This window comes from Phoca vitulina, unplaced genomic scaffold (assembly GCF_004348235.1).
Source record: "Phoca vitulina isolate PV1807 unplaced genomic scaffold, GSC_HSeal_1.0 scaffold3, whole genome shotgun sequence".
NCBI classification, from domain to species: domain Eukaryota; kingdom Metazoa; phylum Chordata; class Mammalia; order Carnivora; family Phocidae; genus Phoca; species Phoca vitulina.
In genome coordinates this window covers 55,910,439-55,934,800 of record NW_022589706.1, presented here as the reverse complement: position 1 = coordinate 55,934,800, position 24,362 = coordinate 55,910,439, and the positions used below count along the sequence as shown (strand labels likewise).

General features: G+C 43.6%; 1 protein-coding gene and 1 non-coding gene across 4 annotated transcripts in view; one reads left to right on the top strand and one right to left on the bottom strand.

The window, feature by feature from the left end:
- Positions 1-24,362, bottom strand: part of SHROOM3 (shroom family member 3) — a 295,746-nt gene that overhangs the window by 208,837 nt on the left and 62,547 nt on the right. The gene's annotated exons all lie outside the window — the stretch shown is intronic.
- LOC116630353 lies at positions 8,579-8,709 on the top strand. The gene has a single exon (XR_004298949.1). It is a non-coding gene; the product is annotated as a small nucleolar RNA SNORA3/SNORA45 family (small nucleolar RNA).

The following is a 24,362-nucleotide window of genomic DNA, read 5'->3' as shown; positions in this document are numbered from 1 at the left end:
TGTAACCAGAGTGATCCTTTTAAAACAAAGTCCAACACATCATTCTTCAGCTTACAACCCTCTAATGGCTTCCCAACCTGCTTTGGGTAAAAGCTCAAGTCCTCTTAATGGCCTTCAAGGTCCTACAGGATCACACAATCTGCCCCTCTATATCTCCTCGACCTTTTCTCCTGTCACTGTCCCTTGTGGTTACTCTACTTCAGCCACCCTGGCTTCCCTGAGATTCCCTGAACTGTCCAAGGACACATCTACTGCGTGCTCTTTGCATTGGATGGATATTTGTATTTGGAGCAGTTTCTTCCAGGTAGCCATATGACCCAATACCCCTCCTCCTTTGGGTCTCCTACACTCACAAGTTTAGCAAAGACTGTCCCAAATTAGAAAATTGCTGGGGTGGGGTTGGGGTTGGGAGGAGTTTGGAATAAGAGAGAGAAGAGAAAAGAAAAAGGATATTTAAACTTTGAGTTTCTCCTAAGGCCAGGGTCTAGTTGCTTTACTATTTGGTTGAATCCTCAGAAGCTATGAGATGAGGATGACAATATGTCCATTTTACAGATGATATAACAGAGGCACAGAGGGATTAGGTCATAATCTCTAATAAATGTCTAGCAAATGGTTGAGCTAGGTGTCCAGGCAAAAACCTAACCTCAAAACCTATCCTTGGTCGCTACATCATAGATTTCCAGCTTCCTATTTAGTTGAGAGCAAGCTGGGATGCCTATTACAAAATTCAAATATTTACAAAAGTAAAGAGATCAATATGGCTTATTTTTCTAAGTTCTTCACCTTGACTCTACCCTAAAACTAAACTTGCATGTGCTCAACTGAAGGGTAGATTCCAGAGATTCCTGGCCATCTTTCAACTAATCATCTGGGATCATTTCTGCATGATAAAAATTCCATCCAGTGGCCCACTACACACGGATGCTTGTCAGCAAATTTACTCCTTCCAGTTGCTGCTAAGGGAGACATAAACAGAAGGTCCTGCCAGTGAAGGAAATGAAAGGAAAGTAATTTGTTAATGGCTCTACTCAACAGTGCCATTTCCCAAAATTCCATGCTGGGTGGCCCAACTGTTTAGAAATCCATGCTCCATAGACCTTTCTTTAAGAGGAGCTGTAACCCTGGTCCTTGCGCAGATGCCTGAGAAAGCTTGGGGGTGTCTGGATCCCCCTGTTATTATGCTGTTGTGACCCACCCCCACATCCATTATCTTTCAATCATCAGCTCAGCATTTCTTCCTCCCCCTCTGGCCTATTCTTCTCTCCTGACCTCTGACTTACGTATTTGCTTTTCCCTGTCTGGAATCCTGGCCCGAACTGCCTTCAATCACTCAAAACTCTGTGCTGCAAGGAGGGTGAAGGACATGGGGGAGCAGTAACAACCAAGTGACTCGAATGGAATTGTTTGCCACCTGCCTCCCCGCCAACCTCTCTCCGCCTTATTTAAGGTGATGGGTTAGTCATTAAATGACCATGAACCATCAGTGAGAGGCTGGTTTCTATTGTCGATTGGTTTCCTATGAACAGTAAATTAGCCCAATAAATAGCTAAATGTAAAATGTCTTATCAAATCTGATTTCTACTTTCTCCGGTTAAAGTTTGGGAATGAAGCGGTGGTCAGGGTGTTATGGAATGGTCCCCTACATCTTACTAATTGCCATCAGGATAACTGTAACTTCCAGTTGGAAATGTTTCCCAGGTGCTAATTAATCTAAAGTTCATCAACTTAATCCAAATAACAATCCTGAGAGGTCAACTGGTATTGTACCTGTTTTACAAAAGGGGGAATGTGAAGTGACTTGCCCCAGAGCCCAATGTTAGATAGGAGCAAGGAATTGGAATTCAAACTCAGCGTAACTCCAAAGTCCATTAGGCAACACACCTCCTGATGGCCGGCAATATCCAATGGGAATATTAATTCTTTTCTTCATGTACTGGTTTATTTAAAAAAACCCAATATATTGAGCACCTACTGTGTGCTGGGCTTGGAAGTTATAAAAACATTTGGTTCTTACTCCCTTATAACCTAGTTGAAAATGAAAGGCATATAAAAAGGAAAGGTAGCATTTCCTAGTGTCAAACAGGAATTCGAAAGAGGAAATGCTGTGTGTACTCTGGTTCAGACCAGAGAGTAACCAGTGAGGCCCAGCAGGACCAGGATGGTCTTTTAGAGGGAACCGCTATTGACCTGGACCCAGTTAGCTCTTAGGCCATTTGCTATAGGGGCCCTTGAATTATATAAAACATGAGCTGGAGAGTAAATCCTTTCTATCGTCCCCAAGGAAGAAATTGAAACGAGGACAATGAAGCATGCCTTATTAAGGGCCAGTTTCTCCTTTTAGAAAAAAAAATGCTAATGGGTCATGGTCAGTGTGTACAAAGCACAGACTTTAAAATAACCGTCTTAAAGTTTAGATATTATTCATTATTTATCTGAAATTCAGATTTAATATCCAGTATTTTTATTCAGTACATGGGGCAACCCTACTCTCACCACCATATCCCATTCAGAACTCCCTTGTTTGAATATCTTTTACTGACTTTGAAAAGAAAAACCTTTAGAAAGGGGAAGGAGACAGGTCAACCTTGCAGACCGGGAGCTTGATTTGGTCCCTGCAGCCGGAGGTGAATTCAGGGGCAAACCTCACATGAACCAAACTATTAGGAGACTGACACATGGATCCAAACCAACCAGACTTCCGGTGTTCCAAACCACCATGTTTCTGGCCAGTGCCGGGAATGCTCTTCCATCCTTCATCATTTGCTGGTAAACTCATTCATTCATTTATTCACTTAGTCGATTCATTCAGTGAGTCAGCTAGTCTCTGCTGAGCACCTACTGTATGCCAGCTACTGTGTCAGGAGCTGAACACCTAGACTTCCCTTGCTGTTCCAGCAGCAATAATCATGATAAGAGCTAATATTTTTTAGGGCTTGCCATGAGCTAGGCACTGTATTAAATGCTTTATATCTATTAAGTCATTTAATCTTTACATAACACTATGATATCATTACTATTTTTATTCACATTTGACCAATAAGGACATTGAGATATAAGTCTTCTAAAAATCCAGCTAACAAAAAATCCCACTTGTTTTCAGTCATACAGCTAATAAATTTTGGAGGCAGGATTTGAATCCAGCAGTTTCCAGAGTCTGTGTAGTGTCTAAATACTATATTAAATGACCAGCTTTTTAAAACCCTTTCCTCCTGACTCGCCCCTCCCCCAAGTTAGTCATTTCTGTCTCCAGGCGCACGTACCATTGTGAACTTAATAAACTTCATTAATAGTTTGTTTTACTACATCATAGATTCTTTGCTTACATGTCCATCTCCTCAATCAGACTGTAAGCTTCTCCAGGGCAAAGATAACACCTTATTCATTTTTGTATCTTCCGTGCTTAGCACAGTTTATGTCCTAAAATAAGTGGTCAATACATGTTGCTGTATTAATTTCTTGCTAGCCATGGTAAGCTAGAGTGGTACGAGTATCATTCAGGGTCGATCCAGGAAAATAGAAATTATTCTAAGTATTTAAAACACAGGGACTGTGACAGAGGGGATTGATTATATAGATAGTGGACAAGCTCGCAAGCCACTGTGGGAAGGCACCCGCACCCCCACCCCCAGGAGGCTGGAGATCTGCCTGGCAGAGACATGGCAGGCAGGATCTAGTGCACTAGAAAAGACAAAACCACCATCATGCTGTCTGAGATCAAGAGACAGGAGAAACAGCCTGGCTCTGCCTAACTCCCTCCCTCCCTCCACTCATTCATCTCCCATTGGCCAAACCCTGCCAGAAGCCAGTTGACTAGGGACACTGAGAAGTACAGCCTGCGTGGGTTATCCCCCTTGGAGAGGAGCCAGACTGGCTTTAAGGGCAGGAAGACCCAGGACAAGGGGCAGAGCACCTGTCAGAAATCGCACCTCTCTTGTGAGCCGCATGAGAAGCTGCAGGGTAATGAAGCTGACCACCACCGCAGTGATGGGGGCTGGCCCTTCTGTGTACCATCGTTTGTCCAGGTCCCATGAGGATACCACCTTTCTGCTAACTTACTATGTGTTGGCGAAGTCTAAGTTCACATGGATTGGGCTACTTCTTTATGTTTCAGTTGACATCTACAACAACTACTTACTGGGCTTCTGCTTTGCATCAGACATCGTGCTAGGTCCAGGGGAAATAGAGCTCAAAAAGTGAGAGGACCTGTACGTCAAGGCATTCTCGGTCAAGGGGAAACAGACAACAAATATCTGCCACATGGTAAGGGATAGGACATATGTTTGAACTTGGGGGGCTCCGATGAGGGTCACGCCCCACCCCCCCATAGGTTGGAAATGCAGGGATAAGATTGTCTTATGAGACTTTAATCTGCAAAATCAATGCAAATGGGTCAGAGTGGAGAGAAGCAAAGATAAATGAAAGATAGGTAATAAGCCCTAAGACTCCACCCAGCTCTGAAATCCTGGGACTCTGCGCTCTACACACACACCAGAATGCCACCTTATAGTGTACGCACTGTATGCCACGCACGCGGCCAGGTCTTTCTGTGCAAAATCTCCTTTACCGGACCCCTGGCTCTCTGAAGGTCACTCCATAAATGCCTGAACTTCATAAACAAAAATTTTACAAATGGAGAATGATGCGAGATTTTCTTTGTCCTGCTCGGGGTCATAGAGCTAAGAAGTTGCAGAGCAGGCATTAGAAACCCCGCCTCCAGATCCTCATTTCTGCTCTGAGACACTAACTATCCCAGACACAGCAGTGTGTTCGACCGTTGCAAAAATAAAACTTGGCTAAAGGAAGACCCCCTTAATTTCCACTTAGTTGACTGCTTCCCACACTGAGTGCCAACTCCTATTTTTAAAAAAAATTAAGTACATATAATATTTGGTTATTATTTTTCACATTCAAACAGCTGACTGGGTCAATAAGAGAGGGTGGTGGTTTTCTATCCTTATCATTTTGTTCTTTTTTAATACAAAACCTTTGCAAGGTATGTTGCTTTTTAAATGTTCTGCACCAGATGGGAGCTCATTCTTGGCTTTTCCACAACAGTGTTCTCTAAGATGAGACAGAGACTCTTCACCTCTGTCTTCTGTCCCCTGCCATCTAAATGTGGAGCTTGTGGAGCAGCCGGCTCCTTGAAGACAAATGGGAACAGCCTGGGAGCAGGCTTTAAAGTGATGAGGACAATGGGTTTTGACTCCATTGGGTTTCTCTGGGAAATCGCTAAACCTCCCGTAGGTTTTTAAGTGCTTATTTCAATTCGAGTATGCTTCTGCCTTGTATAGTCTTAGCATTTCTCTGACCCTAAAAAATGTCCCTACAGTAAACACAGAACAGGTGAAGTCAACTATTATAAGGTGTCCATGAGTAAAATGAAACAAAACAATAGCTCATCATGATCTGCTATTTAAGAAGAAAGAAATCCCAGCCTTGATTCTTCCTGTGTATTCCTGCAGCCGGCTCTAAAATTTGAGGAAGTTATTTTATTCCCAGTGGAACAAGAGACTGGAGTGTTTATGCCTTCCAGCTACTTATCGTAAAAGAAGGAAGACTTCAGGAGTGAGTGGACAGAGAGAGCTGGGGTTGGTTCCAATGGCCATCATCGTTGGCATTCCTGGAAAGGAGCTGTTTGATGGCTCTGCTCATGGCTTTCAGGATTCTCTTTGTGCCATGGAGTGGGAGGTAATTGTCTGTTCGACATTTTCCAAATGCTAGCTGAACTGGACGGCTGGCCAGGGACCGTGTGCTTGGGGTAGGCTGTCATTCGGTAATCACTGACTAAGGGCCGTACTGAATGCTTTGCGGGGGGATCTGCATTTCATCTTTAAACCAACACCATGAGGAAAATACAGTTATGATTTTTTTTTTAAAGATTTTATTTATTCATTTGAGACACAGAGATACAGAGAGAGAGAGCATGAGCAGGGAGAGAGGCAGAGGGAGAAGGAGAAGCAGGTTCCCCGCTGAGCCAGGAGCCAGATGTGGGGCTCGATCCCAGGACCCTGGGATCATGACCTGAGCCAAAGGCAGATGCTCAACTATCTGAGCCATCCAGGCGCCCCTACAGTTATGATTGATAGATGCAGAAGTTCAGATGATGGTGATATTTCCAATCTTTTTCCCATCACAGCACCTCCAGGGCTGAGAGGACAAATCTCATGACACATGTGTATGCCATCGGCAGTGTGCTGGAGGGAAGGCGCAAATTTGGACAGGGTGAAAGTATCCTGCAGGGTTAAGAAAGTGGCTGAGCTGAAATTTAAACCCAAGGCCGTGACTCTGAAACCTGTGCTCTTCATCACTGATTTATACTGCGGTGTACCATCAAATTATTCGTGTGGTGTTGTAAAATTCTCACAAACATTTCCAAGGGGTGAATTATATGTCTTTATTTGAAGGCTGAATATAGCTGAGCCCCTTATGGTGCTGGTGTTGGGACACAGGCCAAACCCTCACTTGACTATTGGATTGTATTTCCAATCATCGGTGCTTTTTAGAGTCACCGTTTGACTAATGCTTTCATGGAAATCCTGTCATCTCACCAGCTACACTGTAAAAAGATTCTATTCTATGTACTCTGAGTGGGAGGGTGTTGGAAGTCGGAATTGCAAAGCCAAGCAAACAGCAGAGCTAGGACTACAGTAGGAAGATCGGGAGTCCCTGTTTCTGGTGAATTTAATATATCTGACTGCAATCTGGGAAAGCAAGTACAGTCCTTCGCAATTCTTCCTTTTTATACTCTTCAGTCCACTGAGAAGCTACTTAGGAGGATATTCCTTCCAAGACCAGCTAGTCAGTGTCCAGCCTCCCCTGTGTGACCATCTCTGTCCACAGGATACAGACGCAAAAAGGGAGCAGGGCTTCTCATCTGCGTGTGACTTGTTCATCGGGTCCTCCCTGCTCCACGTTCACTTTATTGGAAGCCTGTTTGGGTGTGAGAATTAAAGATCGCATGTGCTGTGTTCCTCTCCCTGGAGACAAAACCTCTCCCTGGGCTTTTCTTCCTCAAAGTCATGTGTTTCACCGCGTGTTTATTGCTTATTTGCCTAGAATGTTCAATTCAACGTCCACCAAGAAAAGAGGAAAAGTACCTAAATATACTAAATATAACAGAACTATACACAAGTTTTAATCCTCAGGAAGCTCTTCCCCGTTTCAGTGGTATTTACTCTCGGTTAAGCCCTGAAGGAACCGAGAGGTGTGTCTCTATTACCAAGACCCGGGGGGAGGGAGAGTCGAGCCGTGGCTGGGAGCTGGCATGGCAGCTGAGCTAAGCCTTGCTCCGGGAACCCAGAAACTGAAGGTGCCTTTCATGAAGCAGATCCCCCACAGAAGACGGCAAATGAACACGAACCTGCAACACCACACACCCAAGTTTTCAACTTCCTGTGATGTTTATTGAACACTTTGTTAATCTGTGCCTTACAAAACCAGCTCACTAGTGACGCAGCAGAGACAGTTGTCATTTACCCCTAAATGCCTTCCCATTTGCCTTGTAAGCAATGACTTTTTCAGACAAGACCTTGTTTTTTCACTGTTAAAAATGAGAATCTCTGAGGAAGAAAGTAGATATTAGATCTTTAGATAGCACCACTCACCTCAGGAGAACTGGGCCAGGAACCGCAGCAAAGGGGGAAATTGTGCTAAATGTGTTTAGAGGAATAAAACCAATAAGAAATAAAGCTTGGGTACACTATACCATTCATTTTGTAAGAAAGTTCTACTGTATTGCTAAAGCTGAGAAAATACTTCCAAATCACATGACTGCAGTCAACATCCAGACCTAGAGCAAAACTACTAAGCAGTAGGATTTGTGCCATAACAAAGATTTTCAAAAGAAAGAAAATTATGTAAACCTCCCCCCCTTCCTCCAAGCTAGATGGAGAGGTAATTAAAAAAAAGAAAAGAAAAGAAAAAGAAAGAAAGAAAATCTTTGCTGGGCTGGAAGAAAAGCAAGAAAGAGAGTAAGTCCTTGGTCAGAGTGGCCGACAGAAAGTAGGGGTGATAGAGACCCTCAGAAGGCTTTGAGGCTCTCGGAGCACGTGACTCGTGACTCCACGCCCCACCAAGAATCCTGCAAGGAAATATTCTCACGGAGAGCTGATGCCAACACAAGGGGCTATAGTAGAGCAGGACAAGTTGAGCTGAGAGACAATCTAAGATAAACCCACCACCACCAAGTCCATGCTTCCTGTCATGTCAGAGCAAGACAGAAGAGTAGCCGAAACTTTCCCATGGCTTCCCTCACACCCTTCCCCCATGAGACTGGGCAAGAGCGGCTGAGAGAAAGCCAGTGGACTGGGAATGCTCTTATCACTGTATGTGACGAGAAGCCAAAGGGTGGGCGCAGACTATGGACATCGGCAGTGGATGGCAGTGAGGACAGATGCCAACAGCCACAAGGAGGACTTGGCAGTTAGCTGCCCACTCTTTAAATGTCCAGATCATATGTGACAATGCCAGGAACCAAGATCGTCTTATCCTTAGGGGGAAGGTTAAGAAAATAAAAAAAGAGTGGGAGGAGGAGAAGAATCTTGAAGTAAGAATTTACTCAAGAAGGACTGGGTTTCCCAAGACTAGAGTCGCATCCTGACATAGTTCTTGTCCTGCTGTGCTGGAGTTCTCGGAGAGAATTTGCTGGTCTTTTTTTTTTTTTTTTAAGATTTTATTTATTTATTTGAGAGAGAGACAGAGAGGGCATGAATGGGGGAAGAAGCAGAGGGAGAGGGAGAAGCAGACACCCTGCTGAGCAGGGAGCCCAACGCAGGGCTCGATCCCAGGACCTTGAGATCATGACCTGAGCCAAAGGCAGATGCTTAACCAACTGAGCCACCCAGGCGCCCCGAGAATCTGCTGGTCTTGATTGACTGGCAAGGGCAGGCAGCACCCCCAGGAGTGGCCACGACAGAAACATGCTCCCACTGGCTCTTAGATGGAGTAGCTTGGCAGACATCATCCCTCATACCCATCAGGGAGCTGGTACCTGCCACGGTGTGTTATAAACCCTTTCCCCGTTCTTCTAGGACTTCTATGAAGCTCTGGGGAAGGAAAACCTCCCAAAGCAGACAGTCGTGGTAAAGATCAAATTCTTCAGCAGAAGAGCTAAAGAGAAGATTAAGGGTAAAAGGGGGGTAGGGTGGGAACAGGGGGCTGTGTCCTGGTGTTTTGAAGTCACATGCAGGAAGGGCCATTAAATGCTAACCAGTGCTTTTCAAAAAAAGGACTGGGTTTTACATGAGAAGTAATTGAATTTCCTTTGAATTAGAAAGATTTCGTTTTCTATTATCAAGAAGAAACTGGGGCTCATGAGTTAATTTAATTCAATTATGGAGAAATAAAATTACTTCTTAGCTCACTTGAGATTGACAACAGCAAAAAATTTACTCCCTTGACACATTTTAGTGTAAATACAGTTACTATTTCAATTGTATCTCAAGTTTCAGAATGAGAGGCTTGAGGCCCTCTTAAAGGAGTTTTACCCCTCAGTGCAGGAATTAGAAGGAGCTTTTTTAGGAGATGTAGTGAGGAGGGGGTGAGCATTGGGGTTGTCGCCCAGGATCCACGGCCCCCTTCCTTCAGTGAAGCAGCCTTGGTGACCGCACCCCCTCTCCTGTCGGGAAAGCCCAGCCTCGGCCAATCGGCACATGACCTTCCCCCGAGGGGGTTCGTCATGGGCGAGCAGCCACCACCGAGGACAGGCCTCCTCTCTCCCGAGATGAACACTGACACACGGCACCAGCCTTAGTTTGAAATGGACACCACAGAAGGTAAAGAAAAGATGTCTGGCAAAGCGCTAAATCAAATCCACCCTGAGACCCCTGCTTCTGAACTTTCCAGGGCTGAGTCCCTCGGTCGCTTACTGCTGAACCCCGTGTGAGTTGGGCTTTGTGTTATATGCAACCGAAAGAACCCTGAAATGTCATGGTTCGAGAAAGGGACTTTCTCAGCCGCTAAATCCCAATGTCTGAGTAAAGTAGGGCCTCACAGTCGTTACCTCATACTTTAATGCCTTTTTTTTTTTCCTACAAGGGTATTCAATGAGAAAAACCCACAAAGAAGTAAAACCGAATTCTATGGAGTGAAAAACCCAGGGTATCCTTTTTTCCCCCCATATTTCACATTTATCTTCCCTTCAACCTGTGACATCATTCTCCTGGTGACCTGTGCACAATGGATCTCTCTTTCTTTTCCTTCCTCCCTCTTCTTTCCTGCCTTAAAGACAGGAGGGGAGGGGCGCCTGGGTGGCTCAGTCGTTAAGCTCAGGTCATGGTCCCAGGGTCCTGGGATTGAGTCCTGCATCAGGCTCCCTGCTCAGTGGGAAGCCTGCTTCTCCCTCTCCCACACCCCCTGCTTGTGCGCTTTCTCTCTCTCTCTCTCTCTCTCTCTCTCGCTGCGTCTCTCTCTGTCAAATAAATAAAATCTTTAAAAAAAAAAAAAGACAGGAGGGGAGGACGAGGGGCAGGAGCAAGAGAGAGAAGGCAGGCAGGCTGGCAGGCAACCTGCTTCTGATTGGGTGGAAGGAACATTCCTTCTTAGCTCTTACATAAAACTACGAATGTGTGCTCCCATTGTTCAGGGATATTGGGTGACTCCGAGAGAACAATCCATTCCACAAATTCCACTGACAGCTCATGAGCAGGTGATGCAAGCAGTGGGACACAATGCATGGGGATTGTTTGCTCTGTCATGGCTCTCAAGCCTGGCCGCTACAGGATTCTTATATTTCACTCACTCAGTCTCTCTCTCACAAACCACTCCTAGGCTCTTAGGGTGACCTCCCAGGCCAGAGTTTAGAACAAGCCACTGGACAGGACACTTATCAAAGTGCAAACATTGACTTTACAATGTGGCAGGTAAAAATAACCTGCCCGAGCGAGACTCCAAGTGCGTCAGGGGAGGCCAGTGTCCTGGGTGGTGTACAGTGTACCCAAGACTTCCTCCTGGAGGCCTTCTCTCCCACGTTCTTTTCTTTCCTTCCCGTGGCTGCAAACTGACCACGGTCAAAGGAGGCCACTGTCTTTACGATGTTAGATTTTTAAGTTTCTGCCCTTTCTGATCTATTCTTTGCCTTTTGGGATAACAGACAAATCCCAAATTGACTGCTGCATACAATAGCAGTGCAAAGGAGCCCACTAGCATTGATTGGTTACTTCATTCATTCATTCATTCATTCATTCATCTGGCATCCAGAGCATGTGAATCCAGGAAGAGAGGTACAATTCCCAAGACTTGGTTTCAGCTCACAAAACCAATGATGAGGTTGGGAGGGAATCTGAGGCTAAAGTCCAGACTACTCCGGAGGTAACACGTGGGTATGGCTCAGGGCCTGGCCAGGGAAGAGCAGAGGATAGGGCAAAATATTTTCAGATGTGATGCAGGTGGGGAAATGCCCCTGCTAAATAATAATAATTGGATCCTTGCATCCATGCTGAAGGAAGGGTGAGTTTAGAGTCAACATCCTGCTAGTTAGAGCTAAATCACATTAGGTTCTGTGCTTGGAAGAGTGAGACTGAAAAACTCTACTGGAAGAACTCTCAAAACTCTACATTAAACAATCCAATTGGAAAATGAGCAAAAGACATGAAGAGACACTCAAACCAAGAGGATATATGATGACACATGAAAAGGTGTTCAACAGGACTAATCATGAGAGGAATGCAAATTAAAACCACATTGAGATATCATTAAATACCTGTTAGAGTTACTAAAATAAAAAATAGTAATAATGACAAATGCTGGCAAAGATATGGAGAAATTTGATCTCTCACACAATGATGGTAGGAACGTAAAATGCCACAGCCATTCTGGAAAATAGTTTGGTAGCTGCTTTAAAAACTAAACATACATTTACCTATGACCCAGCAACTGCACTCCTGGGCATTTATCCCAGAGAAATGAAAACCTGTGTTCCACATAAGTATACGACTGATCACAGCAGCTTTATTTGTAATAGCCCATAACTGGAAACAACAAAAATATCCCTCAGTAGGTGAGTGGTTAAACAACCTGTGGTATATCCATACCATGGAATACTACTCAGCAATAAAAAGGAATAGTATTTATAGAACATTACCAAAGTGACAAAATTAGAAATGGAAAACAGATTAGTGGTTGCTAGGGGTTAGGGACTGTGTAGGAATAACATGAGGGGGATCTTTGTGGGGGATGAAATAGTCCTATATTTTGATTACACTGGTGATTACATGAATTTATATATGTGATAAAATGGCATGGAACTATACACATGCATTGTACCAATGTCAAATTCCTGGACTCGATATTGTACTACAATTATGTAAGATGTAACCATTCGGGGCAATTGGGTAAAGGATTCACCAGAACTCTTTCGTACTATTTTTTGCAACTTTCTGTGAATTTATTATTATTTTAAAAAAATTTTTCTGGGGGTGGGGCACCTGGGTGGCTCAGTTAAGTGTCTCCCTTCGGCTCAGGTCATGATCCCAGAATCCCATGATCAGTCCTGCATTGCCCCCCTCCCCAACTCAGTGGTGAGTCTGCTTCTCCCTCTGACCCCCCCCAACTCTCATGCATTCTCTCTTTTACTCTCTCTCAAATAAATAAGTAAAATCTTAAAAAAAATTTTTTTTGACCTTACCAAGAGTTTCTGGACCTAAGCCAGATGCTGTGACTTCTGTGGTTTGGGCTCTCCAGCAACCATTTAGCAGTGGTCTCCTGTTCACTGTACCCAAATTTCCTCAGTGGGACCCCCTCTTAGCCACTCTCTGCCCAGATAGTTCCAGTGAAAACACATGACCTGGGCCTAGGCAGTCAGCATATCATGTTCCCCTGAGCCAGTCTAGACTGGATTTTGCTGGAGCTGGAATAGAAATAATTGCTCTTTTGCACTGGACTCAGATCTGGAAGGATAGAGGTCTGGGAACCACATAAGGGGCTGCGAATGACACTGTTGCCAGGGAAACGTTAAGTAAGAAAAAGAGAAAGAAATTCCTTTCGGAGGAAATCGTGTGAGTTTTGCGTCCAGTCATGCCTACCTTCGGACTGTTCTGTTTGTGAGCCAACACATCTCATAAATCCCAGAACAGGCGGCCCTCTGCTGGTTACCATAACACCTGGATATTTAGCAGTTAATGTAATCCAGGGAGAGAAAACCGTCTACCCTTCCAGAAACAAAACTGCAAAGAGCTCTCAAGGTTGCCCACGAACCCATCTCCTTGGATCAGTGGTACTGATGGAAACCTGTTCTCTGGGACTCGTGGCCACAAATCCACTGCATCTACCCTCCTAGGAGTTGATGCTGAAACCTAACACCTGCCATGGGGGGACGTGAGGGGTAGGGCAGGAAGGAGTCACGTTTCATTAAATAAGGAGGAATACCGATCCTCTGAGCAGATAATATTTAGGACCCTGTCTCTCCCTCCAACTCCACATGTCATTCTGATTTTTCATTTTCTCATTTTATTTTGCTTACCATTTTGCTTCCAAATGCCTTCATGTATAGCCCAGTTTTTGTCTCCTTTCTCTTGTTTGCCCCAGTCACAGGATCCATGGTTCTGACCCAGCCTAGTCTCTGTCCTCCTCTCTCTTGTCCCTCATGAGGCCCCGAGGAGGTCTGAGGCCCACACCTTCCCTCTCCTCTAGCCCCCGCCTCCCCATCTCCGTGAAAACGGGGTTCTTTCCACCTGTGCTCTGGGTCCCAGATCCTCAGGATTCCTTCTGCTTGCCCTTATACACATGCCCAAATTTCTCTCCTCATGTGAAAACAAACACTGGCCCTCACCCTTTGCCTCCTGCTAATGATTGCCCTATCTCTCTGCGCTTCTCAGGCAAGTTTCTGGAAAGAACATTCTACCTTGATAGGCTCTGTGCTTCCTTACCTTTTATTAAATGCCTACTCCTTGGCCATCTGGCCTCTGCCTTATTGAAACTGCTCTCCGAGACCTCCCAGTTGCAACATGGAAAGGACTGGTGTGAGTCTCAGTGTTTGCAGCCCCTGTGCGCTGCCTGAAGTTGTTGCCCGCTCCCTCCCCACAAACGCCGTCTCTTGGACTTCCCTGATGCTGAGCTCCTGGTTTTCTTCCCACCTCTCTGTCCCACCTCTCCGCAGTCTCCTTGGCGGGGCCTTCTTGTTTTGCCCTGCTTCTCAGAGATTCGTGCTTGGCTTTCTGTGTGTCATTACATTCTTATCGTCACCACGCTCTAACTGGGAAATCTCCTCAGAATCTGTGACTTCACTTAACACCATTACAAGTTGCCAAGCCCATTTCCTGGGCTCCAGGTCACCTCACTTGAGGCCCTCCACCAGAGTCTTCAAGTTCCCCCTGTCCAAATGGAGCACAGCCTCTGTCTCCTTCTCTGCAGCACTCCCTCTCTTCCTCCTGCATCCCTTGCAGGGAAGGGCGGCACCAACCACCCAGGCCCCCAAACCTCCCCTTCCTCAGCCCTCTGGGTTTTAGCTCATTCCCAGCCTCTGACGCTCCTCATTTCTTACCAGCTTATCCCACCTGGCTCATCTCCAGGTTTCCCCACACACCTAGCCCCCAAACAAAAATGTGGTTAGGTTCCACCTTGCTTCGAGCCCTGCCTTGGCTGCTCCTGGTCTTCCTGGTGAAGGCTTCTCTCGATGCAGCACCCTCAATGACAGGCTTCCTGCCTTTCCTCCTGACACTTCCCCAAGTGCACCCTCACCCCCGCAGCTGACTCCTACACTGTCCTTCCAAACGGTTCAGCTGGGTGTCACTTCTCATGGAAACCCTTCTAATGTGCCCAAGCTGGCTCTGTTCCTTCCCATGGGCACTGAGACTGTCATGGTACGTGTCCCTATACTGTGTCCTCCATAACAGCAAGATAGCCTTATGTGCAAGGGAAGGGTTTCTTTTTTTTTTTTTTTTCTTTTTTTTTTTGTATAGCAAATTTTCTTCCCCAAATTTTGAATTTGAAGATTGAATAGTGCCCCCCCCCCCAGGATTCTGCCTACACAGTACCTATGAATATGACCTTATTTGGAAATAGGGTCTTTGCAGATATAATCAAGATGCGGTCATATGAGATTAGGATGGGCCCTAATTGAATGACTGGTTCCTTATAAGAAGAGGGAAATCTGGACAAACACACATTACGGAATATCACATGAAGAGAGAGGTGAAGATCAGAGTGATGTCTGAAAGAGGCAAGGAAGGATCCTCCCCTACAGGCTTCAGAGGGAGCGTGGCCCTGCCACCACCCTGATTTCAGACATCTGGCCTCCCAGGCAATGAGAATGTGAATTTCTGTTGCTTTCAGCTACCCAGTTTGTGGTACTTTCTTATGGCAGCCCTAAAAAACTAATAAAATTATCTTATACAGAGAGAAACACAACAATATGCAGTTGACCCTTGAACAATGTGGGGGTTAGGAGCACTAACCCCCTGCATCATTGAAAATCCACTTACAACTTTTTTTAAGTTTTTTCCCAAAAATCCACTTATAACTTTTTATAAGTTTTCCCAAAAACTTTACTAATAGCTGGAAACTGTACCAGTAACATAAGCAGTCTATTAACACGCATATTTATGTTTTATGTATTATATACTGTATTCTTACAATAAAATAAGCTAGAGAAAAGAAAATGTTAAGAAAATCATAAGGAAGAGAAGATACATTTAGTACTGTACTATATTTATCAAAAAAAATTTTATATAAATAGGCCTGCACAGCTCAAACCTATGTTGTTCAAGGTTTAACTATAGATATTAATATACCTATTAATATAAAATATAAAATCAAGTGTAACAAAATATAAAATAGATAATATATTTATTAATATAGATATAATTTTTTTAAGACTTTATTTATTCATTTATTTGAGAGAAAGAGAGAGAGAGAGAGCACATGAGAAGGGGGAAGGTCAGAGGGAGAAGCAGACTCCCTGCCAAGCAGGGAGCCCAATGCGGGACTCGATCCCGGGACTTCAGGATCATGACCTGAGCCGAAGGCAGTCGCTTAACCAACTGAGCCACCCAGGCGCCCTAGATATAAAATTTTTTACTGAATCATTTGAAAATTTTAGAGATCATGACATTTATCTCTCAATACTTTAGTATGTATCTCCTAAGAGTAAAGACATTCTTGTATAATTACAATATCATCATACTCCGAAAATGTAACCTTAATACAATAATATAGATTATATATAATACATAATATATAACATAATATATATTTGAACTTCCCAATGGTCATAACAATGACTTTATAGTTTTAAAAAAAAGTTCAGAATTCAATCAAGATTCAGTTATTGTATTTAATTATTGTTTCTATAACCTCCTTATAGAGCAACCGTTCTTTGTCTTTATTTTTTTCTTCTCTTAACATGGACATTTTTAAAGAGTCTAGGCCAGTTTTGTACAATGCCCCCAAATTTGGATTTGTCTGATTGTTTCTTCATGATTAGATTCAGGTTAAACCAGTTTGGCAAAGAGCTACAAGGGTGACATTGTGTCTTTCTCAGTACATCACGTCGGGAAGCACATTATGACATTGATTTTGTTTGCTTTGTTTTGTCTTAATTTTTTATTTGAGTATAGGTGACACAATGTTACATTCATTTCCGGTGTAGGACACAGTGATTTGACAAGGTTATATGTTATGCTATGCTCACCACGAGTGTAGCTACCGTCTGCCCGTACGACACCTGATTTGATCACCAATACTCATTACTGGCAACGGTAAGTTTGATCACATGGTTAAGGTAGAGGCTTGTGTCTTACTGTATTCCCAGTATTTATCAATAGGCCTGTGACCCAGGAATTGTTCATTGAATGAATCAATAAATGACCCTTCTGAAGTCCAGTAGTCTACACTGAAACTAAAAAATTTGAAACCTTAGCAACATGTGCAACTTCATACCAATCATCTACATCACCTCCTATTAATCCTGGACATCACTGGGCCACAGTGACTTTGTCATCCCCGCTTCTACCATGTTAATGCTCCACACTATGATGTGAAATCTGTTGTGCAGAGCAGTATTGGCTTATAGAGAGTTGTACTGTGAGCTTAGGAGCTGTGGAACATAGCTATCAGGATGGCTGTCTGTAACACTCAAAAATAAAACAAACTGACTTCAATGTCACTGTTTTCTTCCAAGATATTTTATTTAGGTCCCAGCAATTTAGGCCAGACGCCAGAGTTAGCTAATATGTTTGTAACAGCCAATTATAAAATGTTAATTTTGAAAATTATCTGTTTATCTTTCAACACACAGCCTTCAGATCACCTAAAACCCCAGGGCTTACTGTCTGTAATTGGTTTCTGTCCACCATATTTAATCACTGGTCAATATTTTTACAAAGATACTCAATTTTGATTACAAAGGGAATGTTAGAGATTAGATCATGAATGATTTAAAAAAAAAATAAAAGGCTTTTATTATGGAGCCAAATACTAGTGAAGCCATACGATTTAGCTACCGAAAGCTACCTCAGATCCAAAGATGGAAATACTGGACCTTGATCACTATAACAAGAGTTGTTGTTTCTCACAAACAGTGAGAATTCTCTTCTACAATATGTGGTCCCTAGTTCTAGCTGCCCAAATACTGGCGGAAAGCTGTGGGGAGTGTTCTAATTGGCTTAGTCTGAGCTAACTTCACACATTGCAGGAAGCACTGGCATAACCACACCGGTAAAAAAAAAAAAAAAGTTGATGAGCTCCCCTTGGCTTCAGTGTTTATGAAGTGCACCCAAGAAAACTTGGGTGGCCTTAACAGAAATTTAGTAAGGACAAAAATGCAGTCCTTAGTGCCTGTAGTACCGTATCCACTTCTGGATGTCATTCTAACAGAGAAGGGGCAATCTAGATCTCATCAGAGGAGTGTCATCAAGCAATGGTGTTAAGAGGGAAGTCTTGGGAGCCAAACCACCTGAGTTCAAAGTTAAGCCCTGTGACTTACTAGCTGTAGAACTTTGGGCACGTTACCTAACCTCTCTGTGCCTCAGTTTCCTCATCTGTAAAATGGGGATAGGACTCACCTCAGGGTTAAGGGAGTTATATGAACTAATATATATGAACTGCTGAAGATGACACCTGGCACGTAATACGTAGTCAGGAAATGTTGCTTATTATTACTGTGCCGTCATCACCACCACCATTATCTCCTGGAACAACTGGTGAAAATAAAGCAGGGAAAATAAAAAGGAGACTTGGAGGGATATGACTGGTCTCTTCAAAGGCTTGAAATGCTGCCAACAGGAAGAGGGATTAGGTGATTTCCATGGGGCCTGGGAGCACATCTAATATCAAAGGGTATAAATTACAGGAATTCAGAATTGAGCTCACTATGTAGGGTACATCGTCTTAATGATCAGAGTTATCTGAAGATTAGAGGCTTGCTCTGAATGAGAGATGTCCCGGGTTACTGGGGTGTTCAATCCCACCCTGGATGATCCTGTGGGATTTAATAATTAGCTGGAAGACTGAATTAGGTGATCCAAAAGAAGATAGCCTTGTGAGTCTATAATCAAATACACCCATTAAAGCATCAAGCACAGTGTTAAAGAATGATTAAAATATAAGAAGCTCTACACAAATCAAAACCCCTATATTGCAATACTGCCACACCTCACACCTCCCAAATCTACTCATGAGTCATCCTGATTTCCACCTGATACCCACATAAACAGGAAAGAGATGCAGTAAAGAGATATCACCTGAATAACACACTCAGGGACACCTGGGTGGCTCAGTTGGTTAAGCGCAGACTCTGGATTTCAGCTCAGGTCAAGCTCTCAGGGTCCTGAGATGGAGCCTCAAGTCGGGCTCTGCACTCATCACAGAGTCTGCTTCTCCCTCTCCCTCCGCCCCTCCCCCCTTCTTGTGCACACTCACTCTCTCTCTTTCCAAAATAAATAAATCTTTAAAAACAAAATACACTCAGATGCATATACAAAAACATAGGAAGCACCTTATACTATAGGAGTTTAAGTTCTAACATCAGTCAGCATATATGGTACGAATCACATACAGTCAAAGTTGCCCTGAAAAATCTAGAAAGGCACCATCTTAGCAACTGTTTCTTTGTAAGCTGAGCACAGTTTCCCCCGTGTTGTGAATGGTCTCTGCTTCTCTGGTTCAGCACTAAATAAAGGAGTCGGCTTGAATTTAAGTGCCAAGTTCTATGAAAAACATATATGTTTAGACAGTACACTCTCTCAGGGGGAAAAGAGATTTGTTCCCTAGCGAGATGAGACTAAATGAGACCAATGAGATTCATGTCACCCACTCGTTCTCACTTCAGGACACATACTCAGTGAGTAGAACAGCAAACTAAATTGATTTTCCTATTTTGTCTATTTCTTTTCTTTTTCCTAATTATCCAAGGGCACAGAGTTGAAGTCACTGAAGTTAAATGCACTGCTCTGAATTTCAGAGCAAACCAGGGCTTCTAGTCGGCAATCGCTATCTTTCAGTCTCTGGTTTCTATGACTACTCCCTGGCCCCTGGAGATGCACTTGATTGTTTATCCAGTGCCCTCCTTTCTTCTGGAAAAGGCACCCCCTTCACGGGGGGAACTGCCCCTTCCCGGCTGCGGTCTGTGATTCCAGGGTACCACCCACTGGAATGCCTCGGTGGCCATGCAGCAGGCATGTGACCTAAGCGGGGCCAATCAGGAGCCTCCCCTGGGATTTCTGCACCCGCTGAGAGTAGTTCTCAGTCTATGGGCTGAAGGAACACAACAAGCAGAGAGCACAGCGTCCAGAGGTGGAGGAGGGGTTCCTGGCTCCATTCCTGTCCTGGTTCCAGTAATCTCGAGGGTCCAACAGGCCCTTGCCCTTCCTGTGGTGATCCAATAAATAGCTTCTTTTTGCTTAATTGGGCTTAGGTCACTTCCAATAAAAGGAATTTTAATACAGTCCTCAAGGGTTTGAGTCCCTGACCTGTACCAATCTCAATATTCTCCAGGCAAATGAGAGAGTACACAGAAATAAGCTTGGATACCTGGTGCCAAACTTGTTACAGTGCATGTTTGGAAAGGCGTTCATTTTCCAGCAGGTTCCATGGAGCCCTACGAGATGTGAAGAGCCATTTAAATCCTTGCAAATCATTCAGATTATGTAACACACACACACACAAACACACACACACACACACACACACACACAGGAAAGGGAAGGAGGGAAGAAGAAGAGTCAAAATGAAAGAAAACCCTGTGCTTTAATGAGAATTCCCTCTACCTTTGCCTCTGTCTTTCAAAGTTATCTGATCAAGGCTCTCATTTAACCACAGCAAACATTTCCTGCATGCCTGGTATGCGCCAGAGGGGGAGATAGGTTGGAGGAGACTACACAAATGAATATATGCGGTCCCTGTCCTCAGGTGGCTCAGCACCTACAAGATTCTCAAGGTTTGAGTCTCCTCAAAATACCTCCAACAGATTCATTGATTCTTTGTTCCCCTATTTATCAGAAGTTGAGATAATTTGGTATTTGATATGATTAGCAAGAGTCTAGCTCTCACTCTTCACTAGGAACACACACAGACACACACACAGAGCATCAAAATAACAATCTTAACAATTTCTGAGAATTATTTGAGTAGACATTTTCTTACAACAAATAAATCTCTCATTTTGAAATATGTCCTTCTGGATTTTTTAAAAAAGATTTTATTCATTTATTTGACACACAGAGAGAGAGTGCACGCACGCACAAGCAGGGGGAGTGGGAGAGGGAGAAGCAGGCTCCCCCCTGAGCAGGGAGCCTGATGCGGGGCTCGATCCCAGGACCCCGGGATCATGACCTGAGCCGAAGGCAGCCACTTAACCAACTGAGCCACCCAGGTGCCCCACCTTCTGTATTTTTATAGAGAGAAACTGAATTAAGGAAATTTACCACAAATAATTCAGCATTTCGTTGGAAGGAAAAAAGCTTCATGTCCCCTTCCTAATATGAGCCATTGTTCTGTTGAAGCCACAATGTCACAGGGAGGTGGCTAGTAGATCATTCGACCCACATCCTTTTACAGGTGGTGCACCTAGGAGGCCTTGGCTCAAGGAGCAGTCCAAGGTCACACAGTGACAAGTTCTGGCCCAGGGTCCTACTCTGCAAACACCTGGCTGTTTCCTCCCTCTGCTAGCATGCTTAGGCCTCACTGACCTGGGAATTAGCAGAACAGATCCCAGGATGCTGAAGAAATTTCGAAAATGACCTCAGCCACCGACTGAAGCCTTAATGTCCAAAAAGAAAAAGAAAAAGCCCTAAGATTTCTCTAGTAAGTCAACACTCAACCAAGAGAAATTCTTTAAATTTCATTTCAAAGGACAAGAATCCCAAATCTTATCTCTCTATCTAGCACATCGTCTGAAAAATGACAAGTTAGTCAGATAGGAATTCTGAGAAGCCACCCAGTCAGAGCTTAGATTAGCAGAGCTGAGAATAGTCTGCTGGGCGTGCAGGGTTAGGAATATAATGTACTTGGGATGCATGCAGCTTTACTGCTGGGAATGGGAAAGGGAAGGGAGTGGGCCTCTCTGGACATTCTGTCTTTAATAGTCCAGGTAATTTGCCTACAGCCATGCAATGCCCCCTGCGAATAAACCAGGGTGACTCGTCAGTTCCTGGACAATGAGGGTGTGATCCAGGATGGGCAAATACGTGATCTCTTCCCCCCTTGCACCCAAGGCAGGCATCTTCCACTTATCAAAGTTCAGACTCTTTACAACAGAGCCGACCAGGCAATTGTCACTTAGAAAAAAACCTTATTGCTACCCTTGCAACGGTCCTTTGAGCACTAAGTATCTAATCCCTTTGCACGACTAGGGGTGAGAAAGTCACCCAATCCGTAGCCCTAGGGAACGTATTTGAAGACAGTTTTAATGATAATGAAATGAACAGAAGTTTCACAGAGTGAAATTTCCTGAAGTGAGAACATAACACATCATTGAATTCTGGATATGATGAAAGTTTAGCTGGAAACAAAACTCCCCGCATGGGCTCGCTCAAAGCAGGTTCCCAGGCCTCCCTTGTAATACTTTTTTTCCCCCCATAAATTTTCCCTTGTGTTTGTGGACTGGGGTTGGAATTGGAGGTAGCAGCTGTAACTCATGAAAGGGACCCAGGACCAGAAACTTGGGAGAACCAGGACTGGAGACAGAACTCAAGTGCACTGATTGATTGGACTTTCCCCAGGGATTGGCCCTGGGACTTTGCATTTCTGTCAAGTACTTAACGGCATTATATCTATTAGCTGATGACTTTGGTTTTCTTTTTTAAAAATCATACTCCTTTTCTCATAAATTGTGACCAAAGTGCTATTACTAGAGTGTCAGCTGACTAAGGCCATTCAGTGCAGGGATTTCTCTAGGTTTCCAGGTAGGGACTCAAGTAAGGTCAAGTCTGATGGCCTTGCAAGGGAACCCCGTCCTTCACACCATGAGCAGCTCTGCTTAGAGCTTCATCTACTCTCAACACAGGGGAACTAAAGGGGCAGGGAAATAGGATGACTTGAACTTTAGAAATATTTTCATAATGTGAAGGGTGGATTTTAGGGAGGGCAAGATTAGAGACTAGAAAATTGGTAACAACACTATTGCAATTGACAAAGAGAGAGATGAAGAAAGATGGAGAGAAAAGATGGAGAAAAAAGAATAAGTTTGAGTAGGAGTAGTAGGTAAAATGAGCAGCCTTGGTGACCGATTGACCATAGAGAGTGAAGGAGAGGGAAGACTCTGGGTGGACCAGAGGAGGAGGCCCAGACCCCCATTCCCTCTTAGTCTACTGCTAGCTTCCACAATTTTCCACTAACCTGACTTTCCCAACCTCTCTCATTGTCTTTGTTTCATTATGAACTATCATTTCTGATTATTAGAAGTGACTCACCTGTAATGGTATTCCATGTCAGGCCCTATGTCAATAAGCTGAGCTTTCTAGCCATCTGGTATTTGGTCAAGACAAATTCATGTCCAAAACCTTGAATTACTTATTCGCTCATAAAATTGTAACAGTTGGGTGAGAATGATAAGTCATCTATCCTAGGTCAGAAGAAAGACTTCTCAATATGACTCAATACGGGGCTTCTCAATATGACTGTAAATAATGGAATTAAATTTGGCAATGGAGAACATTTATCCAAACAAGTTTCAGCTTGAGTTTAAATGGTTTTTAAATGGGGAGCACCTGGGTGGCTCAGTCGGTTAAGCATCTGCCTTCGGGTCAAGTCATGATCTCAGGGTGCTGGGATCGAGCCCCGCATCAGGCTCCCTGCTCAGCGGGGAGCCTGCTTCTCCCTCTCCCTCTGCCTGCCACTCCCCCTGCTCATGCGCTCTCAATCTCTCTCTCAAAGAAATAAATAAAAATCTTCAAAAAAAATAAAAAATGGTTTTTAAGTGTAATATTCAACTCTAGTTAATGACTGATGCTGCAAAGCAAGACAAATTTCACATCCTCAGTTCATGAATTCCATTGAAATAAAAACCAAGCCATTGAAGCATTTAAGGGCAAAGGGCAATTAGAAGACTGGAAACAGTGGTCAATTTATTCATTAGAAGCTCAAAAGGCAATAATAAATAGGTAAGAACAATTTGAAGACCACAGCCCAAATGACCCTCAGAGAACAAGGAGAGAAATTTTCTATTTTGTCAAAAATCATGGAATCAGCCTCCCTTTTTCTTCTTGTATTCTTATTTTCTTTCTGGTGCTAAACATTTTCTTTGTTTATTTATTATCTTTTTCTCCTTCCCCACACTTCATTTCTAATTATAATTGGGTTATATTTCAACTAGTATATTTTTTAAATAAAGTTTCATGTGTCATGTTTTATTATGATATAATTTACATGCCATAAAATTAAGTTCACATATCATAATATTCACCTTTGCTAACCATATAATTCAGTAGTTTTTAGTACATTCACATTGTCGTGCGGCCATCACCACCATCTAATTTCGGGACATTTTCATCACCCCAAAAGAGGCCCTCGTATCCATTAGCAGTTACTCCCCACTCTCCCCCACATGCAGCCCCTGGCAACTACTAATCTACTTTCCATCTTTATGGATTTGCCTATTCTGGACATTTCATATAAATGGAGTCATACAATTTGTGGCCTTTCACGATCTTTCACCCAGCATCATGTTTTCAAGGTTCTTCTATGTTGTAGCATATATCAGTGCTTTGATCCTTTTTATGGCTGAATAATATTTCACAATATGGATATATCACATTTAGATTATCCATCATCAGTTAATGGCCATCGGGGGTTCCCTCATTTATGGAGTATTATGAATAGTGCTATTGTGAACATTCTTATGAATACTTGTGACATTTGTGTGGATATATGCTTTTACTTCTCTTGGGTATATATCTAAGAGTGGAATTCCTGATCATATGGTAACTCTA